General features: G+C 46.5%; 1 protein-coding gene across 4 annotated transcripts in view; it reads left to right on the top strand.

Moving 5' to 3' along the window:
* The first annotated feature begins 5442 nt into the window (after positions 1 to 5442).
* The window catches only part of PLXNB1 (plexin B1), a 78906-nt gene continuing 69298 nt past the window's right edge, over positions 5443 to 15050 (top strand). For 3 of the 4 annotated variants that reach the window (XM_032699116.1, XM_032699119.1, XM_032699118.1), the window contains exon 1: positions 5443 to 5483. The gene's annotated coding sequence lies outside the window, so the exon portion shown is untranslated. The remainder of the gene's footprint in view (positions 5484 to 15050) is intronic. The other variant, XM_032699121.1, reaches the window with a different exon arrangement.

Below are 15050 nucleotides of genomic sequence, written 5' to 3'. Positions count from 1 at the left end.
GATGAAAATAAGAGGCAAGTGTGTAATTAAAGGGGAAGGAATAGTACAATTGTTTTATTTGTAATTTGCCAGTACTAGTCACAAGCAGAATTTTGTTCTGGTTTGTTTGGTTTTTTTCAGTCTAATGACATAATGTAGGACCTCCTTACTATGTAACTGGCTGAATTTGTTATTCAATATCACTGAAAGTGTGGATTATATATACAGAACATGGTTTTTAAATGCTGAATGTCAGGCAGCTAAACTTGAAAGTCATGGCAACACTCACTGAATTGTATTTGGCATCAAAAATGAACAGAGATCTGAAGCTAAACTTGTGTACAATACATGAGAATAAAAATGCAAGGATGGTTTATTGCTCTAAAGAAGTCTGTTTTTTACCCTTTTAAAGATGGTATTATGATAGTCAGTAGCTTTAGCTCTACAGAGAGTTACAGGAAGCAAAAGTCAGTCAATGACTGTATGAACAGTCAATGAACAGTAGCAAATTAATCTGTGATAAATGATTGTTTGAAATAGCCTAAAGTTTGAGAAGAGCTGGAAGGTGTGATACGTATCAGGATGAAAATGACAGGGTCTCATCCTTTATAGGGAGTTTTGAAGACTCAAGAACAGATTCTGTGTGCAGCTCTGTACAGCTGGCAAAGCTCCTTGTTCCAAGCGATTACTGTGGTTCGCTTAGTTCTGCTCTTCCTCGCTAAATCCTCGTATGTGAAGTGACAGCAGAATAATTTCAATTAGGAAAAAACCCTTGTAATTAACTGTGACTATATAATAATTAGGAGAGAAGATTTGTGTATTCCCTCAATCCTGGATTAATCATCACTCCGTTGTGGCAGTGATCTAAATGTGTAGTTTGGCGCTGCACCGTATGTGCACCCCAAAGCCAGAAGGTGTGGCTGCAGCAGTAGCAGCTGTACCTGAGCTGGCTGAAGGCAATATCCAGCAGAATGCTATAACATAGATTATATGTATAATCTGCTTACTCCTTTATGCTAAACCTTTGTCATGGTAATGCAGGTGGCAAATACACGAGTTTGAACAAAAGCAGCACAGCTCTCTGGGGGTGTTCACCTGGGCACTCACATTGGTTCTGGTGCATTTGCAGTAGCAACAGTGATTTACACAAAGCCGAGGGACATCTCAGTGCATGTTTCCTGATGATTCAGCCAGGATTAAGTGAATACTTTGTTACCTGTGCTCTTCTGGGCTACTTCAGTCAAAAAAAAAAAAAAAAAGTCATTCTGTTGTTCTATTGCATACCTTTCAGTTGTTATTAAGGTTCATAATAGATGAGTTTACCTCTGGAATGAGGTTTCTCAGCAGAAGCTCTCCTCAACAAGTAGGTTCTGCTTGCCACGGCCTTTTGAGACTTAAATTCTTGCTCTTTTTATGAGCAAAGACCTCTCTCTGGGCAGGATGGCTCAGCCAGCCCTGTGTCCCAGATGTTCATTAGTCTGGAGGGATGGTGGCTGCAATAGCGTGTACAGATCTAGTGAGGCCAGGGACAGACCTGGTTACTGTGTGTAGGGCAGAGGAAGCCTGTGCTGATTCGACTTAATTCCACTGTCTGTTAAGACACAGAAGCTAAGCTAGAGAGGGAACCTAATAAGAGCAACAGGAAGCCCTTTGATAGACATTAACTATAGAAAAATGAGAGGCAGTGGCCTGAGCTAAGCTATTTTGAGTTCTTACTGCTTCATGAGAAACCACTAGTAACTCAAAAGCAAACAGCCTCGTGGCTATGGAAATAACTTTGAATGAGGTCACTGCAGACTTCTAACAGTAGGTGCATTCTGAAGAGAAAAGCTGCCATTCCTTCACTCTGAAAGGACTAGAAAATGTTGCTTATGAAGGCAGGACAAAAGCAATTATATGTAGTGTCACAATCAGGATATATGTATTTATTTATTAACACTTGAGTTTTGACTGTTCCATTCTAGGATCCTGGTCGGAAGTCGCAGGTGCTGTTGTTGATTTCTTTGTAACTATTTGTCTGGAAAAGACAGTTCCTTTCAGAAAATACCTTCCAAAAACAAATACTTTCCTCTTTGTGGAGCTTAGGAGTGGTAGAGATGTCCTGTTTACCTCAGAAACAGGATTGAGACTTGCAGTAGGAGTGAGGTTTGTTAGCTAGGAAAAGGGAGACAATGCCGGATTTGTCCATAATATATTTAGAACTGTACTTTATTGCCAGATTTCTGCTAGCAAGTTATATTCATGATCTTCCTCATAAAACACAGAGAAGTGCAATTTCTGGTGCTTGGCAACTGGAAAATCCAAGAGGGTCTGTGCTCAAATACAGCAGCAGAGCTCCAAGATAAAGGGATTGCCACAAGCATCCCAAGCTTGTTTTGCTGAGTTCTGCAGGGAGAAAAGTAAACCTATGCAAATAGGTGTGTGCTCAGTGTCTCTTGCTCTGCTCCCGAAGGTTCTGGGGTGCTAGGCACTGCTTGTATTCAAAAGCAGATCCTTGAACACTGGCAGACTGCTGTGAGCAGAACTGTAGGTACCCAAAAGACCATAACAAAGACCTTAATGCTGTTTCTAAATGTTCTGACCAACTGAAAGCTTGAAAGAAACAGAGTCAGGTATGAAATAGGGTAGATATAGTTAACCTTCTGTTGGTCCCTGAATTACTACTCTAAATGCACTTAATTCCCAGAAGCTATAGACAGTATTCACACATCCCTTGTGACTTTCTTAACCCGTCTCATCCCCTGCTTGGAGGGGAGGAAGAGTGAGAACAAAATCCAAAGGAGCATAAGCAGCTGCTAGCCTTGTGATTATCATAATAGTTATGTAAGAAACTTAGCTAACCTGCTTAGAACCAGACATGAACAAGGGCTTTTATAGAAGAGGATCCTTTAGGGATTTAAATATATTTTTTAAAAAAAGCTTCTGAATAAACGGAAATCAAAAACTGTTTAAATTTGTTCCTCAATATATTTGCATTTTCTGTGATACCATTTTCAGCTGTGTTATGTTTGAGAACAGCTTTTTCTCTAGAGTTTGTTTGGGTTTGATTTTTTTTTTTTTTTTTAAGAACTGCAAGATTTTTGTGCAGACTGATCAAACCTCCTCCTGGAAGGGGGAGTGCATAATCCCACATCACTCGGGAGGGCTGAAAGTACAATAAGAGGGGTAGGAGGGGAGCACTATAACATCCTTAAAGTGCACAGAAGCTCTTTTTGCCCTGCTCCCAAAGCAGACCCTGCAGTCAGCTCCCCATACCAGCCCTGCCATGGGGCAGAAAGAAAAGGTGCTCCTTGCCAATATGTTCTCATGGGACTTTTTGCTGCTTTTTAAGTGAAGCTTGCAGATGTTTTTTTGCCAGACGGAAGGGCCTGCAGGTTGGGACTGGCTCTGGAGGAAAGGCACAAAGAGGATTAGCGTTTTGAGTCAGGAAAGGGTTGGAGCAGAGAAAAGTTGGGATTTTTTTTTTTTTTAATGTTCTTAGTCACCAAAACTGGATTTTGGTGGATGCAATTTTAGTGCAGTTAAAATGTCTCTCATTAGTGAGATGATAATTCTCTGTTCAGTGAGCTCTAAGCTGAATAGTGATTCAGTAGGTAGGGTGTGGAAATCAGGTGGCTTTTTCTGTGTGAGGAGAAGAGCAGGTAAGGGATCATCTCCTCATGAGAGTCCTCATGGGCTCTGCATACAGTAGGCCCCAAGGACTCCTCAGCTAATGAAGCACCAAGGAGCAGAGGTCCAGAGAGGCAGCCGGCAGCTGCCTGTGCAATAATCCTTCCTTTGGGAGACTGTGATCATGCTGCCAGATCCTGGGGACTGTTCTGCATCTCTAAACTTTCAGACATATTTTTTCCTTCATAAAATATTCTTTTGGGGGATTGGGGGTGGGAGTACGAGAGACTGACGTATTGTAACAAAGAGAGTAGATGTTTAATGACACTTCTGGACATGGGACTTGTACCAACTATGTTCCTCTGAAATGTCAGAAATGTATGTGGGAGGGAAGTCTGATTCAGACTTTCAGAGCAGCTTTATGTCTTCAGCGGAGATCTGTATCTTCATCTGTAGCCAAAAAGGAAAAGTGATGGGCACCCCTGGAACATGCTGAACTCTATACTCTGCACAGCCCAGGCCAGTCCACTCTTCCTCAGAGTTTGCTTACACCTCCAGCTCCTGTATCACTTCTACATGTCCTCAGATACGTGTTCTTTTTCCAAACAGCATTTGTAGCTGGGTGCTTAGGGCATAATTTCATCTTTTGTCCGTGGTCTCCAAACATCTGGCAGTCAGCTCAGCAGGCAAATGACCAGTACTTACAGTTGGTCACTGCATGTATAGCAAGTCAGTTGTTAGACTAACTGTATATTCTCTGATCAACAACACAACAGAATGCAGCACATCTGGGGAACACAGAAGTTACACTGTGAGCGAGAAAAATGGGAGCATTAATTCTGTCCCTCTGTAGAGCTGTTACTGACAGAACTCACCCCTAATTCAGAGACAGGATTTTATGCAGTCAGTTCTTGGGGGCAAGAAATGTCTTTGTCTCTTATACAGAGCACCAGCCTCTGCTCTGCTCATGACTGGAGCTTCCAGCTTCACAGGAATAAAAATCACAAAACCAGCAGTCAGTTTATATTACACATATCACTTCAGGCGCTTCTGCTTTATGGTGCTTTTGTCTCCACCGACTTTCAGGTGGAATGGTATGTCCTTGCTGTTTTGCAACTGGAGATAAGTGTGCTTTTGTCACATTCTTCAGTCTCGCTAATGTGCTGGTTCACACAAACTCTGCAACTGGGAACTGGGCTGTGCCTAAGTCTCCCGACGCTGTGTGTGTCCAGGGTGACTCCTAAGTAGGTACAGACCGGGTTCGCTGTCAGGTTTGCTGCTGTTTTGCTCCCTGTGCCCCGTGCCCGCTGCAGATTCTCGCTCCCTCGCACCTCTTGGCTGAGGACAGCCGAGTACAAAGCCTTGTCGAACCCAACACCAAAATCGCATCGCTACAAATGAAGAGAGGAGAGAAACGCTGCGATTTCCTCCAAAACTCACAGTGTTAAGCCCAGCTCTCACCAGCGGCGCTGCGCCCTCGGGCCGGCCGGCAGCCGCCACTCGTTTTGGCGGCAGCGCCCAGAACAGCCTCCCCTCCCCGGGCCTCGCTCGTTAACGGCAGAGGCCCGTCGTGCCGAGGGACCGGAGCCCCGCTCCCGCCGCCGCCCCTCCGGGCCGGGGGTCCCGGGCACGGCCCGCGCCGGGGCCGGGGGCGCGCGGGGGGCGCGGGCCACGCCCCTCCCGGGGCAGCCAATGGGGTCTCGCCGCCAGCCGCGCGCGTGGGAGGGGTAGCGGCACCCGGCGGGCGCGGGGGCGTGGCCTCGGCGGAGCGGGCGTCTGCTATTGGCGGAGCGCGGCAGGGGGGCGGGGCGGCCGGCGGGGGCGGGGCCGGCGCTCCGCGGTCGGTGCGGGCAGCGCTCGGCGGCGGGAGCGGAGCGGGGCGGCCGCCGCGGCAGGTGAGGGGCGGCGGGCGACGGGGGCTCGGTGAGGGGGGTGCGGGGTTGCTACTGCTGCCGCCGGGACCGGCGCGGGGCGGGGGAGCGCTGCCGGGGGTCAGCGGCGCCGGCGGCAGGTGCCGCCCGGGGGCCGCGCTTTGTCTCCGCGTGGGGGGATGGGCGCGGCCCCTCCGGAGCGGCGGCGCCTCCCGGGCGGGGCGAGGGGGCTCCGGTGGGCAGGGAAAGCCACCCGGCCCGGGCCGCCCCCGCGGAGGGCTCTGCGGAGGAGAGCGTGGGGGTCGCCGCGGCTCCGCGCCCCGCAGGAGGAAGAGGAGGAGCGGGCGGCGGGGCTGGCGAGACCCTCCGCCGGCGGCGGCACCGGCGGGGTGCGAGGGGTGGTGGGACCGGGCGAGCCCCCCGCGACCTGGGCAGGGCTCCGAGGGGGTGTCACCGGGCTGGTGGCGGGGCCGCGGTCGGGCAGCCCGTACGGCAGCGCTGGAAGGGGTGCCCGGCCCTCGCCCCGCGCCTGGGATGGCACTGAGTGGTTGATTCCTGTTGGTCTGGAGATCTCATTTTCCACCTTGAACGCATTCCTTTTGGAAGAGTTTGCAGCAAGTGTTTGCGTCTCCCCCTCCCCGAGCAGGTGTGTTTTCTGTTCCAGAAGTTGCAATTTGAGCTCTTTCTTTTCTCGAATCTAAACTTTCTGTTGCTGCTGCTTTATCTCAGGGCAACAGTCCGGAACAGGAATAGTCCTGGGGGAATATCTGGAGTGCTGAAGGAAGGGGCTACAACCCTGCGTCTTGTAAAACAGCGGGGTCAGTATTTTACTGAATAAGTGCCTTATTCTGTGTTAGGCTGAATGTGATCTGCTCATTAGTGGCCTCACTTTTTGAACTGGGGTCACAGGAGTGTCTTGCCTTGCGTATAAAATGCAGAAATCAATGACTTATATTAACGATGTGTCTGTGTGACGTCAGGAGCTAAACCAGTGATGAAAACAGTCACCCCGAATCAGGAGGAAGCTGATGCACTGAGTTGTTGTGCTACTTGGTTTTGCATTCTAATGGGGAAATTGGTGTTTCCCCTTATTACAAATGGGGCATGGAATTGCACAGGTTTTAGTAGGGTCACTTTGAGAGGCCAGGAATGTCTAACAGAATCCTAGAGAGAAGAAAGCAAACAGGTTATGGACAGAAAAGAATCTGGCGGGGAAGGTGACTCGTGGGTAGTCTGGTGCTGAGTGGACTATGTCCATGCTCATCCACACCTCTGTGTAGCAGAACTGGAATCTGTAAGCCAGGGGCTTGCTCTGAGTTAAGATTTAGGTAGAAAGCATTTACCATAGCATGATCATATATGGAATTTTCTCTTCAAATTTCTTCCAACATGTGAAAAGAGTTAGGTTAGTAATACGATTAACAATATTTAATAAGATTAAAATCACCAGCATAACTCTCTTGAGAAAGGTGGGTGCAGACTGTCAACAGTTGACACTTAATCTCTGCTTTCTCTCACGTGAGTGCTGTGAAGAGTTTGGGCTCCAAGACTCTGCCCGCTTTTCAGAACAGAAAAATTCTGTCCTCGCCTGCTGACAGCTCAGGTATTGCCTTACCTTTCATCTCCACCAACAGCATCATATTCCCAGCAGGGCCACGGGATGTTCCCATATAAGGGCAGAGGGAATAGCTGACAGAGGGCTGTGAGGAGCGTGCAGAGCCATTCCCTTCGGTGCCAGTCTTTGTGTGGAGCAGGGTTGTTGCTGCGAGTGTTGCTGTTGCTGGCACGCTTGGGCTTTCCTGGCAACGCCAGCAGGGACTGCAAGGAAACAAGTCTGAAAAGTATCTGTTGCTGCCGAAGGTGGCCCCGTGAGCCTGGTAAAAGGCTGCCTGCCAAATAAGCAATGCCAGTTGTATGTTGGGTGTGCTCTGAAGGAAAAAGCACCCACCCAGGTTGCCTGTGTGGGGTGTGTGCTATCCAGCACTGTCCAACGGGAAAACAAAAGTATTTGCACTTGCTGTCTCCCACTATTGCTACTGACTTTCTAGAGGGGTTCCTTTAACCAGCAGTGATGGGTACAGGGAGGCATGGTATCTTTTTCAGCAAAAGTTTAGTGTCGGTTGGAGAGAGAGGACAACGGATGAGGGGAAGTTCAGAAGATGAAGCAGCCACTTCCCACAAATTCTTGGGATTTTTTCTGGTAAAAGCTCTACTTCTGAATTGGGCAGATTGACATTATTTCTCTTGTCATCTTCCTTTCTGTCTCAGTCCTTCCTGCTGCCTGTCAAAGCAAACTCACAAGGACTTCAGTTTCTCCTCCTCACTGACAGCCTCTCCATCTGTTCTGTTTTTGTTTGTAGCTGTTTTTTTTTCTCCTGAAACTTCAAATTGTCTCTTGTAGCCAAGTTCTGAGCTGAGCCCTCCCAAACTTGCATAAGGGTATCCTGGAGGAAGATGATAGGACTTTGATTCATTTCAGCTTGCAGGCTGTGCAGGATGGTAGCAGTCAGAGGAGGCATGAGCCTGCCTGCTTTCTCGTAAGAATTAGCCCTCTAGATATAAGCTAGTTTCAGAAAGCAGGGTTTGGACTGGTGCCCTTTTTGCTCACCTGGATCTTCATGGAAACGTCTTTGTGCTCTGGAGGCTGGGATCTGGTGTGCTCTACCGACTCTCCTTTGCATTCCCCATAATCTTTTAAAGCCCTGGATTTGATTTGCATTTATTTGTGGTTCTTGTGAGTATCTGATTGCAGGATTACTGTATCTGAAAGGATTCATCTTCTGCTGTTCATCAAAACCACAGGAGGGCTGCTTTTGCCTTTATGGGAATGTGCCAGCTGGTCTTTCATTGTGCTGGTATCATTTTCCTTGTCCTATTATTGGAGGCGTCTTTGATGACCTGATGGTTGCGATGATGTCTTTAGAGAAGATTCGTATTGATCGTTATTTGAGCTTTGTCTGGTTTGGTCTCAGTGCCGGAACACAAGTCTTAGAAAATTCTTGCATGTGTTTTTCAGGAACAAGCATTTGAGACATTAGGAGCATGTGCATGGTCTTGTGACATGATACCATTGTTCCGGAAGGCAGAACAGATGCTTAATTTAGTTGGGAAACAGTAAACTCATGTGTTGCATGGTCTTTACTCCAGCACAGTGGCGAGAGCCAAAAGACCTTTCCCGTTGGCACACTCGGTCTAGGGGACTCCCCCAAAACAGCATGGAGGGGTTTTTGCTACCTGCATAGTTCTCTATAACCATACAGAATCAGCCTTCATGCCATGGTTTGCTACAGGGATGACTGAGATGCTCCCCTGCTTAACAAGCTGGCTGGGGTTGTAGTTGCTGGAGCTCAGACTTGCAAAGGTGCAAAAACATGAAGCAGGATGTTTGGACCTGTACTGACACGCAGCCCTGACTAATGGAAGAACCACGGTGCTTTGGTGTGAGCTCTTTAAGGCTCTGCCTTTTCTCCCCAACTGCTTAAGTAATAAATGTGGGGGACTTGTTTTCACTGCTAATAATTTTTTTCAGCCAAGTAGTAACTAAGACATCTGAGCTATTTTGAGGTTCCAGGAACCAGTTCCTTTTCATTAACTAGAAGTAAGTACTGCCTCCTAATGCTTGGCGGGGGGTGGGGAGGGAACAGAAGAAACAAATGGTGTCAGTTTGGGTGGATTTTATTTTTTTTTTAATTGAATCAATTTTTAAATGGTTTCTAATATCCTGAATTTAATTTTAGAATTTCACTTTCAAGTCCTGCCTGCCCCTCCCAAGAAAAGAGGGAAAAATGAAGTAGAAAATTTTGCGTTAGCATGATCTGATTTTAGATGTTGATCAAAATGTGAAATGAATCTTCAAATGAGACAGATAGTAAGGAAATTCCCAGATGCCAGACTTTAATCTCATGTGAACTTTAGTGATTTGCTTACAGTATAAACACTGCAAGCACTGTGAGGAGCACTTCTCGTGTGCCTGGCAGAGGCGTGAGGTTTCACTTTGCTTTTGGCTTTGAAGTTTAACTAGAGAACAGCGTGGAACCCCTGGTTGAGTTTCCCCGACCTCTGCTCTGCACTGGCTCTGCCGCTCTCAAAATTTTTGGAACTTTGTAGCTACTCCCTTTGAGGAAATGATAATTGTTTCCCTTCTTGAAGTATCCGAACGTTGTAATTTTATCTTGCTACTTGTATCTATTCCCGGTCCATCTCATGTGGGAAGTCTTTTGTCCCTATGTCACAGAGGCTGTAAGTGGATTGATCTCTGCTCCTGGTGGTGGTTTAATTAGGCTGGTTCTGTATTGGGGACTGGAGTTTAGGAATTGTGTGACCACTTGCTCCAGATACCCACCTAGAATCTGTGGTGAGCCATTGGGATACACAGCTGTAAGGTACTGACTAAATGGATTGCTGTTGCTTTGTGTCTGCAGGTGCAGACAATTTCAAGCCATCATCATTCTCTTTTGCACTTTTACTTAATTCTAATTTAAAGGCAGTGCTGCCTTTGGAATTTCTGCGTTTCAGTGAAAAAAACATGTGTGTCAGCTTATCTCACATAATGTAGTACTGAATAGCAATGATGGGGTTCATCCTGCTGCTGAAGTTGCTGCAAGGAGTCTTTCTTGTGTCCTACCCTTCCATGCAGCTCTGCTGTGGCAGGAGAATAGTTGTGCCTGGGACTGTGCAGGTGGGGGAAGCTGACTGTGTTCAAGCATTTGTCTATGCTGATGAAACTTGTTTTCTGACTAAATTGCATGTCATTTTATAAATAGGATGGGTATGTTTGACATCTTACCCTGTTATAATAATTCTGAAAATTACTACATAGAAGTAGTGTTTTCAGCTGAAGGCTTCTGCCCATATATGTCCATTTCAAAGTTATTTTTTTTCTTTTAGCTTTCCTCTACCACACCATTTCACATTTTTGTTAAGAGGCCTCCCTGTTCTTTGTGTGGAGTTACCTAAAGAACTGGAGTGCCACCTGTTTCACCCTCTGGTCTGACTCCTGAAGACTGTGTGGTCTTGAAATCTCTCTGTGCCCTATGAGTGCCCATGCCCCCATCCTCCTGTGTGAAGCACTGAGGAATTTTTGGGTTCTCTAGTCTCCATAAAAAAATGCCAGCCTCTGTGAACACCTGGCCAAGCAAATGCCTCAGAAAATGCTCCTTATGGTGCCTGGCAAGTGCACTGTGCTCAGCTGGAAGTCGTTCAGACAAGAATTTAAAACAGAGGAACCAGGGCTTCAGAGATGCTCCTGCCAGACCAGACTTTGTCAGAAGCAGTGTCCTCACTGAAGCTGGTGTAGGGTTTTGGACAGCTTGGAGTTAATGGCCCTAAAGCAACTCCCTCTTTAGCACTTTCAGCTTTGATACCAAGACTTTTTTTTGCATCAGACTAACCTTCTTAAAATGCTGGAGAGAGCAATTCTGTTAGTGAATTACCTAATAGGAAATTCTCATATATGAGAGCATTTTGGTAAATCTTCTGTGAACATCTTTTTGCTGTCTTCCAGAAACCAGCATCATGAGCTCTTCTCACCTGTCCTCTACCGTCTCCTACCTTTAATGTAGCCAAAAAAAAATCCATGTGCTGGAGAGCTCTAGTGCAGAAGCAGTTCCTGGACTTCTGAATCCCACTGCTGTCAATGTTTTGATCTTTATTTGCTTTCTGCTTGACTTCTTGCATACAGATTGCAGTCCATTGCTGAGTGATTCTGCCCAGGAGAATGGTAAAGCGGGTGTGCAGCTGAATTAATTGCATGAGGTCTGTGTGTGCCACTGTGGGAAATGGAGAAGTAGTAACCAGGGGCTCTGTTTATTTGCCAGTCTTTTTAGCTAGTTTAGCATTTTGATGGAAATTGCTGAAATGAGGCTGCAGAAATGTTGAAGTACCTAGAGAGACTAAGGCATTTGTGAATTTATGTTCCGGTCCTTAGCTGAAATGCATTTTGAATTGCATTTCATGTCAGCTTGCAACTGTTGAGAGATTTAAGACCAAGATCACAAGGGCTTTTTGCTCTTTGTCCTGCATGTCAGTGCAGCTTTCTCATGGCTCCAATGAAGAGGTGTGGTTCCCTTGTGTGACTGTGCCTTCTGGGGCACTGCTGTGCCTGCAACGGGTAACACTGACTCTTACTGATTATTTCCTCCTTTGATCTAATTTTTTTCCTCTCTTTTTGGGATTTGTAACCAGAAACTGTTCTCCAGATGTGCGACAGCCAACAGAGGTGCATGTGCAATTACAGAATGGCCCTGGGTGATTGCTACCAGCTTGTCCTCTTGGCAGCATAGGCAAAATTTGAATTGGCAAGAAGGCAGAGCAGTCCTTGCAGCACTGCCATCCCCGAGTGACTCGGTGTGCTAAGATCCTTGGCCGTGGTAACAGGCAGTTGGAGTCCCAGTGCTGGAGTGTCTGGTTGTGCTCTGTGCCCAGCACTGCTGAGATGATGCAGAGCTAAAAAAAAAGGAGTGGCAAGGCAGAGCAGCTGCCATACAAACACTGCTCTTGCTCTCTGTGCTGCCAAGAGGGCAGGTACCTGCAAGGTGACCTCCCACAGCAGCAAAGATGGGGAGAAGGGACTGTGTGTGCTGGCAGTGTGGCCATATGAGCAGCTGCACAGGACCAGATGAAAGAGCCATTTAGCCTGTTTTGCTTTTTCTGGGCTTGGGACAGTCAAGTCTCTGTCCTCACAGTGCCCGAGTCACCATGGCCCCTTCCTTCTCCACACTGAACTGGTCTACAGGGAAGGTGAAAGCCTGTGTCAGTAGCCTCAGTAACAAGCTCAGCAGAGTGCCACAAATCTAAAGGCTTCTGGGGGAGTGCTGACAATCATGCTTTCTTGCTTATTATATTTTAAAGCTGTTCCTGTGCGTTGTAGTGGCAGTACTGGGCTGGATATTTGAACCTTGTAAAAGCATTTTCTCTGCATAAAACACAGGCAGCCCACTGCCACTGATGGTCTTGCAAGTAGTTGTTCTGTTTCACTGCGGGTCTGAGGCCTGTACATACAGGCTGGTGGCATTATGAAGCTTTCCTTGACAACCCATATTGATAATGGCCACTGTTCCATGATGCTTAACTAGACTTCACAATGCTGTGGAGAGCTGTCTCTCTTGACATCTGTGAATTAATGTTGTAAAGTGCAGAAAGAGTAGACAAGCTGATGGACGTATCTCAGACTCATGTTATTTTGGAACCAACCATCCAAATACATCTACAGCATCCCAATGTCACGGACCTGCTCTAGCAAGAGCTCTTGCCGTGGATCTAGGAATGTCAAACTCGTTAGCTACAGACAAATAACATCTGAATAGTGTTTACCTTCTAGAGGATGACAGGGGTGGGGGTCCTGCTGGGAGGAACTTGTATGCTGGTTCTGCTCACACAGTCCCAAGAAACATGAACATTACTGGTAAAGTAGTTTTGCAGTTCCATGTTCTGTTGCTGATCAAAAGTTTGTGTCTGTGCCTGGTGCAGGTGTTCAACAGCAGCATGCAAGTCCCAGGATGCTGCTGCACTGAGCAAAGCTGTCACAGGAGAATGACCTGCACTTGCAGAGCTTTCATCCTTTTCCTGTGTTGCCTCCTGAATATTTGAAAGCCATTGGGCTGTGCATCTGCTTCCCTTCCTCCCAGTGCTGCCAGCACAGTGTAATCCTAACGGGTGCTACAGTGACAATTACAGGCTCCGTGTTCTCTGCAGGCTGCCAGAGCCTGTTGGCTCATCAAAACACAAATGACACCTGGCTGCTCAGCCCTAGGATTGTAATCTGCATCCCCAAGTGCACCATGTAGGAAATACCAGAAGGCACAAGGTCCTAATGATGGAACTTTGCCCAAAATGCAATGTGTTCTTTTAAGCAGGTAGAAATTATATGTATGCAGTGATTCACGAGGGAATGGTCTCAACCAATATAAACACATGGATCATCCCTGTTATTCCACCCTGTAATGAAAAATACATCTCAAACCCCTCTTTTCTGCATAGAGGAAGAATTAAACTTTTTGTGCTTGTGAAATTGTTATCTCTGCTGGGAACTGTCCTCTGTGTTGCTGCTTCACATGACTGAAATAGAACTGTTAGTTTACAAATTGGTAGCAATTTCTTTACCGCATAGTGACCTATAGGAAGATTTGTGTTTGTCTTCAGGCTGTTCTTCTCTATATGGTCTGAGAAGTCTTGTCCCTTTGGCCTCTATTGGACAGAAAGGTGAAAAGCTTAAGCGGAGGAAGAAGAATTGATCTTTTGAGAGCTCTTTTGAGAGCTGCAAGGAAAAGAAAAAGTATTGCAGGAGTTTCCTTCTAAGGGAGCAAAACACTTCCTTTTAAATGAAGACTCTATTTACATGTGTTAATTCCCTTTGGTTTTTCTGTGGGATGGAAAGGTCACTGTGTGTCTATCCAAGCTATGAAAAAAATCAATGGTTTAATCAATTCCTAAAGTAGATTTAGTCAAAGAGACTACTGTGGTGTGGCTTGGGCTTTTATGTGTGAAGGTGTCCCAAAAAGTCGCTAGAAAAGTCAATGCAGGGCATTGCTGCAAATAAACTTGCAGAAATTATAGGGGAATTTTCTGTCCCATTCACCGTGTCCACGGGGTGGTTTTTTTTCCCTTGCCCAGTCCCAGCGTGGCTTCCTCCTGGTGTTCCTACTGAAAGAATAGATCGCTGAGAGCAGATCAACAAAAGCAGTCATGCAGTTCACTTGAGCAGTCATGCATAAATATGAGCAGACTTTCTGCTGTTAAAACTGATGGGTAGCCTTCCCTGCCACCAGTTTTCCATAGGCTGCTTGTTCTCACTGCTTGGAGCTATGTTGAGGATCCTGTCTCTGATAGACAGAAAGGTGTTGGTGTTCCTGGGTAGCTGGGCTGGGGGGTTCACGTGGCAAGTAAATTTTTCTTGCTTTGAAAGTACGAAGGTAAGGATTGGTAAAAGCCACATGTCTCATTCTACACTGTTGCCTTGGAATGATTTTCTTCTGAGTGGTGCAACAAGCAGAGCCCTTCCAGCTGTCACAGTGACCTGCACCCAAACCTTGCCCTGTGCTCCTGCCTGCACACAGAGCATAACTCTCTGCCTTGGGCTCTTTGCCAGCTTAGATGTACATATGCCATATAACACAGAATGAGAAGCAGCACAAAATGAGAATTGTCGCTCAATGGAAATGCTGGTTGGAGGTGGAAGCTGAATAGGCCTCCTGCTAGAACAGAAGTAGGAGGAGGTACTAGTCCTTGTGATATGGAGTGCCTGGTTGACACCTACAACAGATTAATGCTTTTCATTCAGTCATCTTGAATAACTTTGGGTCTTTCAGGAAGTTTGAGATGGGTAGTTCTTGGGTTTGATAGATACCTCTGAGGGGTTTGGTTGTGTGAATAGTAAGAAAGAGCAGCTGGAAAGAGACACGGCAGCAGGTGACTGTTCATGTAATGTGTTCCTTGGATGTTTGACTTGGAGCCATACAATGGTATGAATAATTGATCTGTGCCAACATCAACAGCCTACCTCATAATTATTTAATTTAAAAAGAAGGCTGATGCATCTGAAATCACAGGTTACTGGGCACATGTCAGAAAGTTGTATTTCTAGCAGGTAACTTT

Source organism: Chiroxiphia lanceolata, chromosome 11 (assembly GCF_009829145.1).
Source record: "Chiroxiphia lanceolata isolate bChiLan1 chromosome 11, bChiLan1.pri, whole genome shotgun sequence".
Taxonomy (NCBI): domain Eukaryota; kingdom Metazoa; phylum Chordata; class Aves; order Passeriformes; family Pipridae; genus Chiroxiphia; species Chiroxiphia lanceolata.
This window is presented reverse-complemented; position numbering and strand designations above follow the sequence as displayed.